Source organism: Rhineura floridana, chromosome 6, assembly GCF_030035675.1.
Source record: "Rhineura floridana isolate rRhiFlo1 chromosome 6, rRhiFlo1.hap2, whole genome shotgun sequence".
NCBI lineage: Eukaryota > Metazoa > Chordata > Lepidosauria > Squamata > Rhineuridae > Rhineura > Rhineura floridana.
The window spans coordinates 127001893-127018752 of NC_084485.1; the positions used below are offsets into that span (position 1 = coordinate 127001893).

At 42.6% G+C, this 16860-nt stretch overlaps 1 non-coding gene across 1 annotated transcript; it reads right to left on the minus strand.

Moving 5' to 3' along the window:
- Nucleotides 1–4930: 4930 nt before the first annotated feature.
- Nucleotides 4931–5015, minus strand: TRNAR-UCU (transfer RNA arginine (anticodon UCU)). Its single transcript is given in 2 exon segments — nt 4931–4966; nt 4979–5015. It is a non-coding gene; the product is annotated as a tRNA-Arg (tRNA).
- Between the last annotated feature and the right edge of the window lie 11845 nt (nt 5016–16860).

The following is a 16860-nucleotide window of genomic DNA, read 5'->3' on the forward strand; positions in this document are numbered from 1 at the left end:
TTCTATGTCAAGCCCCATCACATCATTCCAGTCAAGAATTCTGAATATGTTGCTGAAATATTGCTGCAAGGTCATATCTCTGTTCTTTTTTACAAAATGCACTGGCTCATCTCCACTGTCAAGGTCACCCAGTGGGCTTCATGGCTATGTGGGGATTCGAACCCTGGTCTCCCAGGATGCTTTTGGAGGTCGCTGATTCATAGGGTTGCCAAAAATTTACATGCAGGCACATAACAACAAACAAGGTAAAATTGCATATTTTGAAAGCATAAAGATGGAAGCACATTAAAGAAACCATTCATATAATGCAGCTCAAAAAGGAATGGTTCAAATAGATATTACCATACTCTAGGAATGCATTTGTATTCTGAGAAGCACACCCACACTGTTAACAGGAAATGTTTAGATTTTTCATGTAATTAAGAACAGTGGCATCTAGCAGCCAATTAGCTCCTCTTTAATCTTAGTTGATATATGCATAACTAACTACACTTCCCAGGATTCTTTGAGAAGCCATGACTGTCCAAAGTGAAATAAAGGCCTGATGTGGATGTGGGCAGGGACAGCTTTGGTTTAAATTTGGGTGGGAGGCTACATGTGCCTGCTGTAGAATAAAAAGGTGGGGGAAACCTTGAAAAGCAGTGATACTGTTCACAATGTTTTCCTTTTGGAAAGGAAAGGGGCTTCCCCTCTGCCCTGTGCCCACCCACCCAATTTCTTACCCTCCCCCTCCTCCTACCCTCCCTGCCCCTCCCTCGGGTCAACGTTGGAGTATGACCTGGGAGACCAGGATTCAAATCCCCACACAGCCATGAAGATCACTGGGTGACCTTGGGCCAGTCACTGCCTCTCAGCCTCAGAGGGAGGCAATGGTAAACCACCTCTGAATACCGCTTACCATGAAAACCCTATTCAAAGGGTCGTCATAAGTTGGGATCCACTTGAAGGCAGTCCATTTCCATCTTCAAACATGACTTCACAGAAATAAATCCCATTGAACTCAAAAAGTATGCAAATGATCAAACCCACCCTCCCTTCTCCCTCCTATCCCCTCCCTCTTCCCCCTTCCCTCCCCCTTCCTTTACCCCCCATCCTCTTCCAATCCCCTTCCTCCTCCCCTTTTCCCCAGTCAGTTTTACCTGTCTTAAGCATGATTGCATGGGAGTAAATACCACTGAACTCTGTAAGCATGCAAATGATCAAACCTGCCCTCTCCCCCTTCCTTTGCCCCCTCCAATCTACTCCTTCCCCCTCCCCCCATGGTCAGTTTTACCTATCCTAACCATGACTGCATAGGAATAAATCCCATTGAACACAATAAGCATGCAAATGATCAGACCTGCCTTTCCCCTCCTTCCCCTCTCCTCTCCCTTGCTCCTCCCCTCCCCTCTTCCTTGTCCTTCTTCCCTGGCCACTCCTGCACTCACGCACTCCCCCGCCCATCAGTTTTATCCTAAACATGATTGCACGGGAGTAAATCCCACAGAACTCAATAAGCATGCAAATGATCAAACCTGTTCTTTTCCTCCCCTCCTGCCTACTTCCATCCCCCTCCTCCCCTCTGCCCTTCCGCCTGTCCCTCTTCCTCCTCCCCCTCTCATCCTCTGTGGTCAGTTTCACCTATCCTAAGCATGATTGCAGGGGAGTAAATCCCACTGAACTCAGTAAGCATGCAAATGATCAATCCATTCTCAAGCAAACTTGCACAGGATCCCATTTCTTACCTCCAGGATTAAAAAGCAGGGAAATTCACTAACAGGCAAAAAACCTTGTGGTTTAAGAACATACCTACAGCCCACAGATATTTCTATCAAATTTTAAAAAGCAGGGAAATTGGGCAGCTATAGTGAATGCACCAGGGGAACGTTGCTTCCTCCCTGCTAAAACAAGATCAGCACAGCACATGTCTTCTTTGTTATTTGGGCTGATTGCAGGTGTTGCCACCACTCACCATATGCTCAGAGGCATGTTACCAAATTATTCCAAGCTGCACAGGAAGTGGATTGGACTGTGAAAGACCAACCCAAATTGTGTTTGCATTTTGACAAATGTGTAGGGCAGTCCAATATCTCAGAGAGGTCAGGTCTCCTGCTCCCCTGGTGCATTCACTATAGCTGCCCAATTTCCCTGTTTATTAAAGTTTGATAGAAATATCTGTGGGCTATAGGTACGTTCTTAAACCACAAGGTTTTTTGTCTATGAGTGAATATGATTTACTGTCTTGCAGTAACTCCCTCTCTCTATCCCCCCAGCTAACACTATGAACTCCTAACTAATAACGTGGTTCCCTAACCAATAAAATGACTCTAACTAATACTGTTTTTGTTCATGGTAGGGTTGAGAACAAGGTAAAAAAATATTCACAGCACTATTGCTCCAACACCCATTCACAGTGAGTGCTGCTTACTGCATGCACTCAGACCTGGGTTCATGCAGTCATCATCTGGCCAAATCTAATAGGCTAGTTTCAGTGAACCTAAGTCCTACTGATGTTGATGGTGTTAACTTTCATCTAAGCACACACAAGATTGCAACCTTACTTAATTTCCAGTTTATGGTTCAGATATAATTTGCACTTATTGGCAAAAATATGTTTTTTTAAAACTAATAAATATTATCTTTCAGCTGAAAAAATTTCTTTCCCACCCCAGTTCTGGTACTGACCGACAGAAGTGAGCCTTTGTAGAGCAGCTCTTTATATATTGCCACATTCCACACAAACACAAATGCAAACACACACATGTACATATGTGCACACGTATAGAATCACTTCAAGTAAACATAGGGGTCCAGCAGGGGGAGGGTCTGTTTATAGATGATGTTAGGTGTAGGGCAGGTGGGTGTGATTTGGCCAAATGAGGAGTCCTGATAGGTCTAATTAGGCCCATGGGCTGGAGGTACCCCACCTCTGCCTTCAACTGTGTGTGTGTGAAGTTTCCCTTGCAGCTTGCCACTATGTGTGTGTGGGGGGGGGTGTCCTCAGGCTGTGTGTCATGTGAGGCCGGGCAAGAATATAGGAAGTTGCCTAAGGAATAAGACCCATTAAGGATGTTGTGAGTCATAGGGTCGCCATAAGTCATTGTCGACTCGGAGGCACATAACAAACCTAGATTTGTGCAGTTAGTAGGAAAGAAAGAATACAGGCCAACTCAAATCTAGTGTGTCCCCTATCAGTTGGCCATAATAGCACAATTCAGTATTCACTAAAAAGGTGAATCTGGTGTGGTGCTAAATGGTTTTCCTGCAAAAGCTGCTTTGACATATGTACTAATTTATTTAAACGTAAAGCAAAACAGTCAAGGATAACAAACGGATAAATATAATATCAATATATACATAGCAAAAAATATCCAGAACATAATTAACTGTGATACAAAGATTTATGACATAAAAATTGAGTTCTATCTAGTAACATAAAGGGAGGGAAAGGTTAACACAAATCCAGAAAGGTAAAGATAATAATACAACTCCGTAACACAGCTGAGATAATTAAGTTCAAAAAATAAACATGCACCAATAAGAAAATTTATTTATTTATTTATTTAATTTCATTTATAAACCGCCCTTAGCCGATGGCTCCCTGGGCGGTGTACAACATACAATAATAACAATAATCAACAAAAATCGCAAGATAGAAAATACAGATACATAATAGGCCTACCTAATGTTAAGGTAATTAAAACATTAAAATACATACAAATGAATTAAAATAATAATTTCCCCTGCATTTTCAGAAATTATTCAGTTCTGCCCTTTTCTTTTTGGACGCAGTATCTTATTCTCCAGTAAGATTAAGGGATACTTCCCACCTCACTCCCTGCAAAGGAGCAAAATTATTCAAGAACTTTATTGCCACTAATACCTGCTGGTTAGCCCTTAAGAAATGCTATGTGGTGCAGAAATTTATTTTCTGTTTACGTTTTATTATGTTTTTCATATGTTATATTTATGTGATATGTTTATTTAGGGAACAGAGATAAATTTTCAGTGTGGGTTTATTAGCTCTATGAGGCAAATAGGGGTTTCCTCAGTATCCTTCACAAACTACACTTCCTAGGATTCTTTGGGGAAAACCATGTCTGTTTAAAATGAAAGAATAGTGGAATAAATGTATGGTGCGAATGTGGTCATAATTAGGGTCACGCACATACATACGAGGGCCCAGGAGACCAGGGTTCAAGTCCCCACTCAGCCACGAAGGTCAGTGATCTTCGGTCATTCACTCTCTGTCTAACCTCTCTCGGAAGGTTGCTGTGAGAATAAAAGGAGGCAGGAGAAGAACCATGTATGCCATCTTGAGCTCCTCGGAGGAAAAAAAGGTAGATATAAATGGAATAATAAATAAATAAAAATAAACGTTGAGGCTTTTTGTAAGACCCTGTCAGAGAGCAGCTCCGGCTCCACTTGCCTTGCCGCGGCTGCCGCAGTTAACGGACGCCCCTGGCTGTGATGGCGTCGATACGCGGCTCCTTTTCTTGTGCGGGTAAACAAGCTGTTAGCCCGCAGACGCAGGGGCACGTTTTGGAGACCCACAGAGCTTTCCTTGCTGCTTTGGGCAGTTCCTCTTTCCCCGGGGATAGGAGGAGGGGCAAGTGCGGCCGGCTGCGGCCGAGCGTCTGCCTCATTTCGGCTCTGGAAAGAACGAGGAGATAGGACATTTTAGCGGAGGTAGCTGGGGAGCCCTTGTCCCCTCCCCTTTCCCCCTCAGAGTCGAACACTTTCCTGCTGATTCGCTGAAGCAGCATCTCCTCCTGAGGGGAAGGCTGGAGTCGGCGCTGTGTAAATGAAAAGTCCTGAGCTGGATTCTGCGGCCTTCATCATCGGCAGTTTTCGCCGGCACAGCAAATATTAATCCAAGAGTCAGAGTAATCTAGGAAGTACTTTTTAAAAATAGGCAAGAAAAGGGAAACGGGGCAAAAAAAACTTCGCGCGACTCCGCCGGGACTCGAACCCGGAACCTTTGAATCTCTTCACCCTCTAGAAGTCCAATGCGCTATCCATTGCGCCACGGAGCCACCTGTTGGATTCTTTGTACATTCGCTACACAACCCACAGAAAGACTTTCACCATACTTGACGGTTCAAAGGATTGTTTCGTATGATGGGGCATGCATGCTCTTCTAGAGCCGTGTTATATCGTGTCATACACACACAAACATAAATTTTTAAAAATCTTTGCAGTTCTTGACACTTTTAAATAGCCCAATGGAATTAATTTCCATATTCAGTGGAACTTCGGTTGAAATCAATAGTATTCATTTTTTTAGGGTAGGGCTGGAAACCACACTAATAACAACAACAACAACAACAATAATAATAATAATAAATTTAATTTCTGTGTCGCCTATCTGGCCGAAGCCACTCTAGGCGACGTACACCTTAAAATTCAATAAAATACAATATAATACAAAATAAAATACAATGCAGTCAACACTAATGCAGCAGTAAAATCATGTAGGGCAATTAATATACAATTATAAGACACTCACAGAAAAATTAGCCCACCCCGGAGATCCCAAAGGCCTGTCCAAAGAGCCAGGTCTTTAAGGTTCGGCGAAATGTATCCAGGGAAGGGGCATGGCGAAGATCGAATGGGAGTTCCAGAGAGTGGGGGCCGCCACTGAAAATGCCCTCTCTCTAGTCCCCACCAGCCTAGCTGTTTTCGTTGGGGGGACTGAGAGAAGGCCTTGTGTGGCTGATCTAGTCGGGCAGCTTAATTGGTGGTACTGGAGGTGCTCCTTCAGGTAAACTGGGCCGAGGCCGTATAGGGATTTAAAGGTTAACACCAACACCTTGAATTGGGCCCAGAAAACAACTGGAAGCCAATGTCGATGAAATAACACTGGCGTGATGTGATCGCAGCGGCGGCTGTTTGTAAGCAACCGAGCCGCCACATTCTGCACCAGTTGTAATTTCCGGACCGTTTTCAAGGGTAACCCCACGTAGAGCGCATTTCAGTAGTCTAATCGAGAGGTGACCAGGGCATGTACCACCAGTGGGAGCTGATGAATAGGGAGGTAGGGTTGCAGCCTCCGTATGAGGTGTAGTTGATACCAAGCTGCCCGGCTCAAAGCAAATCTTTACTGTGTATTAGAGTAATATAGTTATACATATTATTTTAAACATGTGAGTTCCCCAATCAATGTTTTTTAAATAAAAAAGGGTTATATCTGCTTAATGTGAATATTAAACCAAATTAAATTATTTTGCTGTTTGTAATCGGATCATTTCAAGGCTATTAAATATTAGAATAGTCCTTTTTATTATAGTTATGTCTTTAATCTAAATATGATTTTAAAATATTTAGTAATTGCTCACCTATATTTCCCAATTGTGTTTTACTTGTAACAGAAAAATGCTGAATTAGTAAGAGAATATAATAAAGAAAGTTATATCTTTTATTAGATCTTTTTTGGGGATATAAGAGTATGCAAGCTTTTGGGCAAGCTTTTGGGTTATACAGAACTCTTCATCAAATGGAAAAATGAATAATTCCCACCTAAACTGAATGCCTGAAGTTTTAATTATTTTTAAATGCAGATTATTTGAAACACTTTCTAAAACTATCAGTCATTTGGTGAAGCAATTCCACCATTTCATGCTTCAATTGCAGGTAAAATAATGTACTGATTTAGGGATTACATATTTTGTCATAGAACCTAGCAACTAGTCAAGGGCTCTTGGGCAGTTACAGTGGACTCTAACCCCTGATTACCAATGCACCATTTTATTTGTGTCAGAAATGTCTGCTAAGGCCACTAGTCCCCAAAGTGCATGAAAGCATTTTCATTTATATGTAATCTTTTTCTCTTTATAGTGAATAATTGACTTTCCATTCTGCCTAACTTGCCAAGAAGCCTCTTGGAAGCTGGACCTGGCAACCAAGAGGTCTCCTGTATCTTTACAAGTTGTGCACAGGGAAGGGAGAATTCCACCTTGTGGTTTTTCCCATTACATTGTTGCAAGAACACCTGCACTTGGCTGACTTTCTCTTCTCCTAAAGGTACAAAATCAGTCTCAGGCCCTGAACCTGGCAACCCTATGCCTGAGACAGAGCAGCAAACAGCTCCCCATCACCACCACTACCAGTCAAGTGACATAGTACCCAAAGCCAACAAAGTTATTCTTGCAGATACAGAAAATCCCACAAGCACTTTCTCCCTCCCTAGAAGTAAAAAATATTGTAACAATAAATTAAATAGCTTACAATTTGTGGCCACTTCACAATGCCCCAAATCAGATGTCTGAGGCAGCTGCCTCAGTCTAGCCCAGGTGTGGGGAACCTTTGCCCCCCCCCGATGCTGCTGAACTACCACTCTCATCATCTCTGGCCATTGGGCATGCTTGCTGGGGCTGATGGAAGTGGTAGTTCAGCAGCATCTGGAGGGGCCAAAGGTTCCTCACACTTAGTCTAGCTAATGATATGGCTGCCCTTGGGTCATGACTAGACAGTAGCAGAAAGATCTATGTGGAAGCTGTGGTGTAGACAGTCCTGTGTATTGCAATAGCATGATCTCCAGTTCAGCAGACAAAGCAATGTAACATTCAAGGCATGGGGGAAGAATAGAAAGGAGGAGAGAAACCCTAGGGGGGCACAGTGGCATAGTAATGTGGGGAAAAGGACAGCTGGAATTACAGTACAAGGAGAATTTAGGTAAACAGTGTGCAGTTATCTGTTTCCAGCAATTAATACATTTTTATATCTAACAGTGAAATTACTGGTCATGGAACCTGTTGATAGTAAGGGGGAAGTGCAGAATATACACAGAGATTTGAGGCCAGGAAAATGGGCTTTGAATGTAAATAATGAAAGCATTATTTTAAAACAATCTAGCACCTGTTATCTGTAATGCCATGGTGGTCTTTCAACAACAGGATGCATTTTTTGACGTTGGAGGCAGGGGAGTACAAGTGTGGAATAATAAAAATGTAAAAGCAAGAAAGGAAGCAAACTATTAATGTTTACATGTACCTTACACCCTGCCACGGGACATTCAGGTTTGCCAGACCTCAACCACAGAACTTAAGAGTTCAGCCCCTTAATTAGTTTCAATGTCAGGGCAGAGTATAAATACTTTTGAGCATGCACATTGTTCACTGATTCATTGCAGAGACTTGATTCTCCCAAAAAGCAGTTGATGTTGTAAAACTGTCTAGACTATGGCACAGCATAGCGTAGGTGAGGGTTACATGGCCGGCTTCCCTCCCACCATTTTTTAAAAATTGTTATAGCCTCCAAGAGGTCTTCTGTATCTTTACAAGTTGTGCAGGGGGAAGGGAGAATCCCACCTTGTGGTTTTTCTCATTATGGTGTTGCAAGAACACCTGCACTTGGCTGACTTTCTCTTCTCCTAAAGGTACAGGATCAGTCTCAGGCCCGGGACCTGGCAACCCTAGTCCAGACCCAATTTAAACCATCCCATCTGTGAGTAATTATGGCCTGTCTCTGTACAGCTAACATCAGGAATATGGTTTCTGGATCAGAGAATGTAACCTTTGAATAAAGCTGATCCCTAGCACCCATTTTCTTTTTAAAATTGTCTACAACACCTAAATATGAATTATTTGAAATGGCACGTTTTTGCGATAAGTACTGATCATGGTCAAAATGCATTTGGACCTCAATGACTCTCGCTGGGAAATAATGGCTAACAGAGCTTCATCTGCTATCAGCTTTCTGCTCTACAGTGATAAACGTTAATGCAAAATCTATAGGTTATTCCTGAAGTGAAACACAACATAGGTTTCGCAGTACTGTGGGGGGAAAAACTATTTTGGAGAAGAAATGTAAATGTAAAAATATTCTGACTTAAACACTGTTTAGGTATTAAATGAGTGAACAAGAAAACACTGATCTCGCACACTTCCATGAAGCCAGAGAGATACCTTGCATTGGGGTTCAGCTGGCAGTCTGCCAAGAGGTAATTAAAATGATACTGTAGAAGAGGGTTATGTCCATTTCAGTTACTTGGCTAGAGAATACCGCTTTAAAATGATTTGGTAGAACACAAAAAAATCAGAATGTAATAGGTCAGTGGTTCCCCAACTTTCCCCCCCACCCCCCACAGACTGCTTGAAAAATACTGGGGGTCTTTCCGGACCACTTAATGATTTTTTCTGCCTGCTGAAGCAATTGTAATGTGCTGTGTTAGATGCTGTATGTTTTTAAATTGCATTTTTATTACTTTTTATTTCTTATCTAGAATTAAATTGTATAGAATTCAAATTTTAATACAATAAAATACAGTATAAGAAATAAAAGCGATCAAATATAAATAAAAGTTAATATGATTATTTAATCCATTAATTAAATTATTATGATTAATTAACATGAGTATTTAATGCAGGCATGCCATGGACCACCTGAATGAAGCTTGCAGACCACTGGTGGTTCGCGGGCCACAGTTTGGGAACCTTTGTAACAGGTATTTTATTGGAATTCCATCCAAAACTATTGGTCCATAGTTACAAGGTCTAGTTATAAACATGGCTTCCATGCAGCCTATGATCATCCTTGAACTAGTGCAAGATTCCTATTCATTTCTTCCAGTGTAAATCATATTAGCACTCCCTGCACCTCTTATCAACCTTTAAGGACCGATCATGTGCAACTTCAGCAGTTAAAGCAGGTAAATTTTCTGATTAAATGTTATTTGTATATTTGTTTTTAATGTTTTTAGTTACTGTAAACCGCCCAGAGAGCTTCGGCTATGGGGCGGTATACAAATACAATAAATAAATAAATAAATAAATAAATAAATATTTTTCAAAATTAATGTGAATTCTACCAAATATCCATGATAAAATATAACCCTTATTTCTCAGTGGCCAGTAGATGGTGCTGCTGGAAGGAAAATACTGGAAGGAAACATTATTTCTCAAAGGCATTTCCCCCCACTTTGCATGACTCTAGTGCACCCCTCAGCCTGTGGATCTACTACATTAATTACATTGTTTCTCCTGCACCTCCAGATAAAGGGAGGTAGGCAAGTACTGAGGAGAGGCTATAGCTTTGCATGCAGGTCCCAAGTTAAGCCAGTTAAATCGTCTCTGCTAGCAATGATATGTAAGATCTGTGCCTGAAGTCTTGGAGGACTGCTGCCTCTCAGGCCATAGCTTCACTACAAACATGTGTTAGTTTTATATCATGTTCATCTTTACAATCATAAGAACTTAAGAACAGCCTGCTGGATCAGGCAAAGTGCCCATTCAGGCCAGCACTATGCTCACAGTGGCCAAGCAGATGTTGCACACAGAAATATAGTTAGGTAGACCTAGCCAACATTGATTGGAACTTTTATTTTAAGATTTACCATAATTGCCAATAAATCTGGCAAAACAAGCTATAAAGATGCCCTAGGACAGAGGTGGAGTTGAGTAATGAGTGAAGAGGTTACTGTGTCATCTGTGTACAACAGGGTGTCTATGGATATGTAGACCTGCTATAATTTGGTTACATGCTTGGGATGTGTCTGGCCAAATACAGGATATGTGGAAATGAGAGGTCTGTGGAGCAGGAGAGACATGAGAAGACAGGATCAAGCCTTTGCATGAAAAGGAGTGGATAGTAGCAATCCTTGTCTTCATTAAACCATTTGTGCCTAAGTGTCAGGTCTCAGCCAGGTGAGTCCTCTTCAGAGGAGTCCTCATCCTCATTGGAGTAAGACCAGAAGGCTCCGGTCTTGGGCCCAGCCCTGGCTCAGATCCCATCTGAGGGTGAGAAGCCAGGGTCCTATGATGAGGCCCAGGACAGGTCATCCGCACCCAAGCCAAGTTTGGCCCGACATAGAGGATGAATGGGTCCCAAGTCCAAGGAGGAGGCATTGTCTCAAGTGCCAGCTGGAGACCCAGCCATCCTTGGGAGTAAAGGACTCCTCAGGAGTAAAGGCTTGGCTGCAGGTGGTCAATAGGAGTTTGCTGAGGTTTGCGGTGTGGTTCTAATCCAGCATAAAATCCCCAGTGCTAAGCTAGAAGGGCTGATGGAACAATGTCTATATACCAGCTCTGGACCTGATCTGGCTGCTGATTGCCTGACCTTGGACTACTCTGGACCTGCCTCTTGCCTTGCCCTGTGTTGCCCATCGACTGCTTGGTTCCTGACCTTGGAACTTGCTTCTTGCCTGCCCCCTTTGTTATTGTGGACTCTGACTTCAGACTGGCCCTGGATACTGCTTTGGTGTTACCCTCAATTATACTAGTGCTGGGAAGTCTTCTGCTTCCTGAAGAACCTGGTGAGAAGTGGACACTAAGACTACTATCCAAAACTCTCTTATGAAAGTTCCAGCCTCTAGGAAGGGAGGAGATGGAGAGCCTCACTTGGAGGGTGGGAGGCATCAGGGCTGGCCAGGCAGCAGGGTTGCTGACCATGGCCACCAGCATGAGGAAGACACACATACAAAAAGTGCTGGGCCCTGTGTGGTTGCCCCTGTTGTCTCCAGGTATCTGGCTGGCTACTGCTGGCTCCAAAATGCTGCAACAGTAGGATTCTTGGTCTGCTCTAATGAGGTAAATCTTATGCTATCATCACTAATCATCTTCATTCCAAACAAAAGTGTCATCAGCAATTAACTTCCTTTCTAGCTAGACTTTGAGCCATCCAGGTCATAATGCTTTGTTACTTCTCAAAAACTAAGACACACCCCAGAGGACAGCAATAGTTTAAACATGTTTCTATAGAAGGGCAACTGAAGGTACAAAATACTTTACTACTTTCATCACTTGAGCACCCACTGTGCATTTCAACATTTTAAACATTGCCACCTTGTCCTGTTCCTGATCAAGAGTTTAATAGTATGTAGGAACTCAAATGCTTAACCTGAGTCCATTTGGAATGTCCTTTTCAGCTTTACTCCACACAACACTGAGAGTACAAGAATGTGAGCCAGTGAGTGTGATCCAATTATTCTGGTCTTAAACCCTTGCCAGACACATAAGCCTAACTCTGAAATGGACACATTGTTTGTTTCAGTCAGTACATCATTAAAATGGCTGGAGGTATTTACAGATGTGTATCACATTCAGGTGGTGATAAAAGTTCGATGTTTGCAGGCATTTTACTTGGCTGTGCTGAAAGCATTAGCCACAATCCCACTGCAGTAAATGTCACTAAGTAGAGAGCAAGTGTGGTGTAGTGGTTAGAGTGTTGGACTACGACCTGGGAGAGCAGGGTTCGAATCCCCACACAGCCATGAAGATCACTGGGTGACCTTGGGCCAGTCACTGCCTCTCAGCCTCAGAGAAAGGCAATGGTAAACCACCTCTGAATACCGCTTATCATGAAAACCCTATTCATAGGGTCGCCATAAGTTGGGATCGACTTGAAGTCCGTCCATTTCCATTTTCTAATTTTGGATTGCAGACCTTAATCTCGATGGCTGTATTCTTAAGCACACTTACTAGGCTGGGAGTAATTCCCATTGAACACAGTGGTATTTTTGAGCAAACATGTCTGATATCACCTGTTGCATGTAGCAGAAGAACTGCATTGTTGGTAACCTGTTTTAAGCATTTTGGTGCTGAGGCATGTGAATGTGAGTGTGCCAAGTATAAATCAGGTACAGGTCCATAGGCTGCCTGTGCATATAAATGCTTAATGGGGGCCAAACGACATACATTTACATTATTTATGCTTTTGCCAATCAGAGTAGGCAGTACTAGGCTACATGGCCCAATAGGCTGATGGCCAAACTACATGTTAGGTTGTTCAAGCCTTTTTTTAAAAAAGCGCACTAAATGCTACCACTTTTATTTTGAAAGGAAAGCCAGCCTTGTAGAGCCCTGGCCCAATAGCATGTTCCCAATCTGAGTGGGCATCTGCCAGCTTTTTACCAGTCCCCCCTCCCCTGCAAGTTGCTGCTTGCTCCCAAGGATGTTATTTACTGCAAACAGCAGCTGGGGGGAATGATTTTCAGCAGGAAACAGTCTGCAAGACCAAATCCAGACTAGGGATGCAGCACCAGAGGCTGCTTTTCCTTCAAAATAAAAGTGGCAGTGTTATGCATGCATTCTAACGTAATGTGTAGTGTGGGCCTCAGACTATTGGCCCATCTAGCCCACCTAGCCCACTCTGCCTAGGCAAACGCTCTCCAAGATCGCAGCAGGCAAGGTCTTTCTCAGACCTGCTACTTTCAAACTGCAGACACCATGGATTGAAGTCTGGGACTTTGGCATACAAAGCGAGTGTTCTCTAATTGCTGTTTAGTCCAGTGGTCACTGCTCTCCATTGGGACTGACAGGGTATGAGGCTGGAGGCTAACAGTAGGTGCAGCCAGAGCTAAAGACAGACAAAGCCAAGTAATTCTTGTTTTATCCCCACCTTCCTTCCAAAAGTGCAACACTGAGACTAAGGAGGGCAAAGCTGAGAGCCAGTTAGAAGGTAAACAGGTGAGGGCTGGCTGAAGGCACACTGAGGATGGTGGGGCAGTGCCCTATTCACCCTAATGAACATAAGAACATAAGAAGAGCCTGCTGGATCAGGCCAGTGACCCATCTAGTGCAGCATCCTGTTCTCACAGTGGTCAACCAGGTGCCTGGGGGAAGCCCTCAAGCAGGACCAGCCTCCACGACTTTACTCCAACATAGGGAGATGTCAAAAAAAGATAGATACTTGTCTCTCTCATCCTGGGAAAGTTTGCTGCACATCCTGCACACACACGGGCTGTACAGTCATCCCCATTAGCTTTGTGGAGGAGGGGCTGAGGACCAGCTTGAAACCCCTGGGCACATGTGGAATGGAGGAATAAGATATGAGCACACCTGATTCCTACATTCATCAAAATTGCCTTGTACGTGAGCCATATGTCCCTGAATTCATTCTGAAAAGGGTTCAGATCTTCCTGATAATGCCCTTGAAATCTTTCTGTGAATTACAGTTTTTATCTGCTTTGTCACACCTTTCTCTCTAACCTGCCACATTGATCAATGTATTGTATCTTGTCCAGGAACAGTGGGCAGTAATGAAAGTGATGATGATAGATCACTGTTAAAGGGGAGGGGGGAGATAAAATTAGTTTCCTGTGTCCTTTAAAATGCACATGCATAAAATGTGCTAAACGAAAGTTCACCCTACCATTACATAAAAAAACTTTGCACAGAAATGGATAAGAACAAAGCACCAAAAATAGTAGCAAAGGCAACTGCAGCTGAAAGCAGACTGGGAAACCTCTTACCTTTTTCCAGTGGCTTTCTAATGCAGTGTTCTCCCTTCCTCTCCTTCATCCATGTACTCTGAACGGTTTGCACATACTAAACAAGGACTGTGATGGAGATAGTGGTGCAGTGCGGCGAGCAAAAGGAAGTCATTTGGATCAGTGATGTGAAACAAGGAAGAAGGGAACAATCTGTGATCAAATAATCTGGGCTACTTTCTCCATTCAATTGCATCTTTACGGGGTACAGCATAAATCTGACAAATCTAGCCCACTATTTATTTCAGAAGCGTGAATGGAGTTGGCGAGAGAAGGCCACATCAATAAAGGGGATGTATTTGGGTAGCATGTAAGGCATCAACTTGATACTTGATTGTACATTTATTTATTTATTTGTCCACTATTTATTGATTTATATGCATCTATTTCTGTATATCATCAATGTCTATGTTATTTACAGAATAACATAAACAGAAAAAAGGTCACTCTCCTGATGAGCATGCAATAAATTTAGACAGTGGGAAACAACAGAGGAAGGAGAGAAAGCCACATGATAGGAAATGGGATGAGAAAGCAATATTACTTAGGCATTGTTTCCGTTGGAGCTCAAGGGAAATAAGGCTTAAGCCAAAGGTTTAATGAAAAATGTGGCTTTGGAAGAGGGATTTTAAGTAAGAGAGGGAGGGAGCATTGCATGGTATTCTGGAATGGAGTTCTAGACATCAGGGGCAGCCTGAGAGAATGGCTGAAGTCTTTTAAGGCTTTGGGAGACCTGTGGACAGATGAGGGCGCAATAGAGCCGGAAAAGCAAAGGGCACAACAGGAAATCAATCTGTCAGAAATATAGGGTTGGGCATCAGCCACAATGCTTAACCTGGACTGAAAAGGGGAGATGGAACCAAAATGCCAACTGGCAGTTGGAAAATAGATGAAAGCTGCAATCCTTAACCCATTCATTTAGGATTAATAAAACCCACTGAACTCAATGGGACTTTCTTTGAGTGCAGCCATGCAGGATTTTGCTGCCACGTGCAATCTTAATGCTGTAAATATGAAAAAGTGATTGGCCAGGAAGAACTGCATTAAGCATTCAGAGCAAGAAGTTTTTCCTGGCAGCTTAAAAGGTGGTCAAGCCCTTGGCAAAGGAGCTTAATAAAATATAGGGACAACAGGGCTGATTGTCCCTAACTTGGAGGAAAGTGAGAAAGTAGAATATATTTTGAAAGAGCTTACTAAGCACATCCAGAACATAACGTCATAAGAACATGAGAATATTCTGCTGGATCAGGCCAATGGCCCATCTACTCCAGCATCCTGTTCTCACAGTGGCCAAACAAATCCTAGGGGAAACCCGCAAGCTGGACCTGAGTGCAAAGAGGATTCTCCCCTCCTGTGGTTTCCAGCAACTGGTTTATTGGGAAGGATACTGCCTCTGCCTACGGAGGCAGAGCATAGCCATCATGGCTAGTAGCCATTGATAGCCTTTTCCTCCATAAATTTGTCTAATCCTCTTTAAAGCCACCCAAGCTGGTGGTCACCACTGCATCTTGTGGGAGTGAATTCCATACTTTAGCTATGCGCTGTGTGAAGAAGTACTTTTTTGTCTGTCCTGAATCTTTCAACATGCAGCTTCATTGGATGTCCACGAGTTTGAGTGTTATGAGGGAGAAAAACTTTTCTCTATCCACTTTCTCCATGCCATGCATAACTTTATATACTTCTATCATGTCACTTCTTACTCACCTTCACTCTAAAGTAAAAAGGCCCAAATGCTACAGCCTTTCCACATAGGGGAATCGCTCCATCCCCTTGATCATTTTGGCGGCTCTTTTCTGAACCTTTTCCAGCTCTACAATATCATTTTTGAGGCAAGGCAGCCAGAACTGTACACTGTATTCCAAATGCAGCCACACCATAATTTATATAATTGCATTATGATATCAGCATTTTTATTTTTAGTATCTTTCCTAATGATCTCTACCATGGAATTTCCCTTTTTCACAGCTTCCACACACTGGGTTGACATTTTCATTGAGCTATCCACTACAACCGCAAGGTCTTGTTCCTGATCAATCACTGCCAGTTCAGATCCCATGAGTGTATATGTGAAATTAAGATTTTTGCTCCAATATGCATAACTTTACACTTGTTTACATGGAATTGCCTTTGCCATTTTACCGCTGCCCATTCACTCAGTGTGGAGAGGTCTTTTCGGAGTGCTTTGAAATCCTTTTAATTTAGCATCATTAGCAAACATTAGTGCAAGTTTCTCCTAATAAACACTTTTGTATGCAGTTCTGACTAATGTAGACATTATGCAAGCAATTTATCCTAATATAATGCATTCTTCTACATTATTTTCATTGATATATTCATTTTTATGCACACTTCCCCTAAAAATATGCATTTTTGTAAACACTGACTGAAGAACTGCATTGCAAATCACTGAAGACTTAGTAAAATAAGAAAAGCTATTTTATTTATAGAAATACATAGTAGATAGGAAAGGCATACCTAGTTCTAACTAAGTTGGAGATGCAATCCCCAGACATGGGCATTGCTCTCAAGGTTCAGGAGAGAGAACATGACAAAGATGTCTCCTCTCTCCTTGGATAGTTGAAGAAGAAATAAACAGGAAGGTGGGTCAGAAGTGAGGTCAGCTTCCCTGAGCATATCAGTTTACAACAGAAGGAAGTTAGGTAGAGAAAAGCACA